Raw genomic sequence first — 5,738 nt, 5'->3', positions numbered from 1 at the left:
TAGCTGCCAGAATGCTTTCCAAAATGGGTATTTGTATTTTCTGCCACAGGGCAGTGACTACCTGGGAGGTTTATTAACCTCAGGATTACTCACAAAGCAGTAGCTCCATACTTTCTGTCGATACAGACCTATCGCAGCTACTGACAGCTCTCAGCTAAGTACAGGAGCAAAACAACTCGTTTCCAGCAAGTAGTGCATATGTGGGTGCTTTCCCTTCTCCCTCCCCTACCCCCTGGCAAAAGAAGGCTTCCTGTGTGTTCCTTAATCATGCAGATGAATTTATTTGTTGCAATGCGAGTGACGCTGTCTTCCTTTTCAAAGATGCATCTGTATGACTCCTTCACCTCCACCAGACGTCTGCCTTACAAAATAGGATACCAAAGATGAGCCTCCACTACTGAGAAGAGAAGATGGATATTTTGTTACTAGCCTGGACAGACTGTAGCTGTGGAAGATCTACTTGAATGCCTATGTAAAACAATGTCGTGAACCAAAGGTTTTTTGCTCCCCCCTCCTCTCAAGAAGTTTATAATGGAGAATCTACTTTTAATGAGCTTTACAGAGAAAGACAACTTCTGTCACACAAGCTGGGCTGTGGTCTTTTCCAGCTATTTGAAATAAGTGCTTTTAAAACTCATTTGGAGAGTCATTTGGTTCTCCTCTCAGAGGGACGGAAAAATTGCTCCTGATTTCCTCCATCTGTTTACAGAAGGGAAATCCTGAAAATTCCTACCTGATTCTTAACTTGATGATTTGTTTAACAAAGGACCTGCTACAAACTGATTCTGCCTGGATAAGCTGACCCACCTTTGTTACCTCTTTTTATCAGAACCTTTTCTAACATCAGCTCAGCCAGCATCAAAAACGATGGACTGCAACTCGAACGCATCACTGCAAACATCCCCTCCTAGCCCCAACAGCACACGATGAAATCAAGTTTTTCTCCATCAAGTTTTACAGGCTATTAACAAAGCTTATTCTTTAAAACTTCCTTCTGCCAAATACAGGAAAATATGTACCCAAGAATATGAATATATGTTTAATGGTTTGTGGGATCCTTTTTTTTTTTCCCTTTCACCAATACTCATTGGTAAAATGGGTGTTTGTAAGACCTGCTCTGTAGAAAATTTCTGTGCATTTCCTATAAATTATTCTCTTTGGAATCTGTGGGGTTTATGGAAAGCCCATTTTGAGTAGAGCAACGTGATTTTTTCTCAGGTGTGGTTTGTCCCTTCCTCTGCCTTCACTGGGATCTGTGCTTTTGAGGACTCTGCCCAGAGCCCGGACAGGCAGAACAGTTCATTCTTGTCCAACCTGATATTATCATGAAGTTCTATGCAGCTTCGAGGCTGAGAAAATGCCTTCTTGACACCTCTTCCTGTCCTTTTGTGGTCCCCTTCTGGTGACCTGGCAATTCTTTGCGGGGAGAAAGGGAAGCACAGGCCCCCTCATCCTGGGTGCTGTCCCCTTTCATGTCTCACTGTGAAGTAGGACTTAGAAGTTGGTCTCTTCTGTCAGGTGGCTTTGTGGTGGTGCAGCAGGTTTCTGCAAAAAGTGGAGTTCATACAGTTTTACCAGGACTGATCTGGAGGAAAAAGAAAACGTTTTTCTGGCCTGCTATGCATTCTTCCTGTTTCTCTGACATTCTGCATCAGTACTGCTAAGGAATTGGATGGTCCTCTCTAAAAATTCTGAGAGGATCATCATCTTACATTGCCATTTGTCAATGCTTTATTTTTTTTTCCTCTCATCCTAATATATCTGTCTTTCATTTGGTTGGGTTTTTTTTAAAAAACTCCTTGACAAGAGAAATTGGCTAACTGCAAAAGTGTAAAAAGTTTAAAGTAAATTAAAATAACTGAGCAGATAAACCCAGAAAAGTAGAAATCCCCCTTCTCTTGGTACACGGTTCCTGTGATTCTTCTTGCTGTTCCTTTTCATGAGGGCCCTATTTACAGCAGCACAGAGCAGGAAACAATTTGAAAGCACAAAAGCCTGCTGTTTGCGGATGAACATACGTGTGTTCACATTAATATAGAGGATTAGTCAAATAAAACTGTATAACAGACAGTTATAATGTTACTGAGCTCAGTGATGGTTCAGGCTTCCATGCCCTCCCAGCACAGGACCGGTTCAAAGGACAGACACCACAAGAGACTTCATTCTGGGCACCTTGAGTGAAGATACCCGTGGGATGTGGTACACACATACGCCTGTGTATATGTATCTTCTTGTAGCAAGGTTGCTTCATCATCACATCCTTCCCTGTGAGGCTGGTAAGGACCTGGCACAGGCAAAGAAGCTGTGGCCACCCTCTCTCTGGCAATGTTCAAGGCCAGGTTGGATGGGGCCTTGGGCAGCCTGGTGTAGTGGAGGGTGTTCCTGCCCATGGCAGGGGTTTGGAACTAGATGGGCTTTGAGGTTCCTTGCAACACAAACCATCCTGTGATTCTGTGATCAATCCTACAGCCAAAACTGACTTAACCACAGTTTTTTGAAACTATCACCCTGACTTTAATTTGGACCAACATGGTAAATAGTTAAGGATACAACCTCTTCTGTTCCCCCAGAGGAAAGTGCTCTATTTCTGTTGGTGTCTTCTTCACCTTTGGAGCTATCATTTCAGATTGACAGTAGGCATCTTCCTACAGGCTTTACCCCCTCTGAGCAGCCCTGTGGGAAACCAACATTCAGCTGCACACAGTGTGAATACAGCTGAGACCTCGGCACTGCGGTGGCAGTGGGGAGAAGCACCTGCTAAGGACTGGGGCTGGAGCCTGAGCTTGCTCTGAAGAAAAGGCTGTTCCCACTCCCTGCTGGAATTGTGCCCTCTCTTCTGGCACTGCACTAACATCTTTTTTTCAGCCACCCACATCACTCTGTCACTTGTCACTATGTGGGGGAGGGGGGGGAGAAAAAACCCCACAAGAAATGGGGAATTTTCATGCAGTCTGACAACCAAAGCGTTTCTGACCTATGCTTTGTGATTGTCCAACGAGTCTGTTTTGCTGCAAGAGCAGTTGTTTGTACTGGATCAGAAGCAGTAAATTGCAGGTTCCCTTTTGTTTTTTGTGGCTATCGATGGGTCTAAAATATGCCTGCAGCTTTTGCTGTTACGACAGTGATGGATCCACAGACCCACCAGATGCTCTTAACACAGGATGCTTCCAGGCTGGAAAACTGACGTCTCTGCTGCCAAAGGTTCCTCGCTCCCCCCCAAATCCTCCCTGTGAAACCTGTGTACCCAGGAAAGCACAGGTTTTGCTGGTATCACCAGCTCTACCGGCAGTTTTTGAATGACAGCTCTGTCTGGCAGGGGCTTTGGCACCTCACTACTGCAGCGCTGCCAGCAAAAGTGTTTTAACTTTCCTTCAGTGTCAACCTGGTTCTGAAAGCTCCATCTGTCTGCAACTTTGCCAAATATGGGATTCCAGCTGTTTTTAAAATAAACTATATTCACTATTTGGATGATGTAACAGCTTTGAGAATCAGATTGTTGTCTTGCTCAGTTTTTTTTTTCTTCCTCTGCTACTCTACAGCAGTGCCTTTCTCTCTAGGGAGTGTCAGAATACATCTTGTACCTGGAGGAAAAAAGGCAGGAGCCACAAAAAGTACTGATTCTTTGCCCTTGAGTGAAGCTGTGATGGTCTCTGACTGTCCCACCCCAAACTTGTCCATCCTCTTCAGCTCCAAGATGAGTGTAGTGTATCCTTTGAGCCAACACAAGTAGGGTTTGAGGTTCACTTTTACAGAAAATCAAAATATAAATGTGAGAAGAGAAAACAGGTAAGTACAAACTGCTTCATACTGGAAAAAACCCCAAAGCAAAAACCTGAAGTTTGAGCTCAGGGCCTTGACCTAGGTTAGAGAGTGAATAGTGCTCTTGTAGGGTAGAAACAGGCAAGATGAGAAAGGGAAATGAAACTTCTAAAGAAAGAGGAAGGATGACTTTCAAAAGCTGGAGGATCACAGCGCGGGATGGAAACACTGGAGGGTATGTCACAGCTTGCACGCTTTCTCTGTTGTTCTGAAATGGTTGCACTGGGAATTGTGTGAACTGTGGAAAAAATGGGTTCTTTGCTCCTAAAAGGCTTTGGGAACAAATCACTATGTGGAGTATGGTGGGGATGACAGGACAGGAGGATAACGCTAATTTAGTTTTATGGTTTTAATGACGGAGGGGACAGAGGGGGTGTTGACTGTGGAGCTTATTAGGACAAAAAGGAGTAGGACACAAAGTGCCAACATTAGCAGAAAGCTCATGAGGGGAGGCACTGATAGGAGTACATTCTGCACTAATAGAAATGCTGGCAGACACCAACCATTTCTGGCTTAAGGGGTGGACGTACCTGGAGTGACAGCCAGGTCTTTCTTTTCTGCTTGCCTGCTATGTTTGCTTCTTGCCCTGTGCCTGGGATTCTGTGTTCAGCTAAAGCTGCAGTGTGGTGCACTAAACCTGACCCAGAGGCTGTGAAACATGGCATCAAGTTGCCACATGTTTTGCCCTCTTTAACTTCAGATTGCTCAGGGCTCCACCATTCTTAGAGGCAGCATGGAGCGACATGCTGCTGCTGAGCATGAAGGCCTGGGTGCTGGCCAGCAGCCTCACCATCCCTAGGTGCCCTAGGCTAGGGCATAAGTGCAGACCTGCTTTCTGACCATCACCTGAAAGCCAAGGAAGGCTGGCATTAGGTATCACTGGGCCCTACCAATGAGCTTGATGCAGGGCTGGCATCCAGGAGGTGCTACCAGTTGTGTAAGATGGGGAGAAGTAGGTACCAGAGAGAGGGAGGCCCACATCCTGTTCTTACCTGGGCCTGAATCTCTGCAGGCAGAGAGAGCCTTCACCACAAAGCTCTGGGGTATTCTTAAGGACCGCTCCTGTTTGGGCAGTTCAGTTTTCAGACTGAAGCACAGGCACTGTGCCCTTGGCTTACCTTTCTGTCCTTTGTGGATGCTTGCAAGGCCACCCCGTTGGGAACAGGCAGCTCTTGGTTTCAGTTCCCTGGTCCCAGGGCTTGTTTAACCCTGCTTACTTGGAAGCAGGTCGGAAAGTCGTGCTGGTGCTGGTCACCTTCCTCTCCTGGAGAAGGGTGATTCCTTTTTTCCAGCACAACAGCAGCTGGAAAACAGGAAAAGCGGTAAGTGCTGTTGGCTGTTCCTTCCTATGCCTGGCCCTTCTAGGGGTCACCGATTACTCACAGGTGCTACTCCAGTTTGTTTCTGCTCTGCCTGTCCCTGAGCCTGAAGTCCATCAGCCTCAGCTATGCTGTTTATTACTAGGGACTGACCAGTACACAGCAGATTCCAGCCATCCAGGAGCTTGCATTAAAAAAAAAACAAACCCTAAAAACGGAATGAATAACCCATGAAGTAGCTTTATCCTCTTCTTATCTCATATCTGCACTGGGTTAATGACTTGCCAGTGTATGAAGTATCAGACAAGCTCTCTTCACTTGCCCATACCAGCCCCTCTGCCTTGGGGTGGTTGGCAGGAAGAAAAGTAAATGTCTGCTTTTTGCTGGCTGCTAAAGTTGTGTCTGAGCTGCTCTGAGAGCGAGACCGAAGCTGTCTGGCCGTGCCCAGGAGCGGCACTGCACGCAGGCAAGAGGCTTGAAAGTGAAAAGAAAAGAAAGAAGAAGGAGCTGCAGCACCCCAGGAGCTTCCTGCCTCAAGGGTGAGGGGGCTGCCAAGACAAGCTTTCAGTCTCACGTGGAGGCAGACTTCAGATTCCAAAA

This window comes from Gallinula chloropus (assembly GCF_964237585.1).
Source record: "Gallinula chloropus genome assembly, chromosome: 2".
In the NCBI taxonomy this organism is placed as follows: Eukaryota; Metazoa; Chordata; class Aves; order Gruiformes; family Rallidae; genus Gallinula; species Gallinula chloropus.
This window is presented reverse-complemented; position numbering follows the sequence as displayed.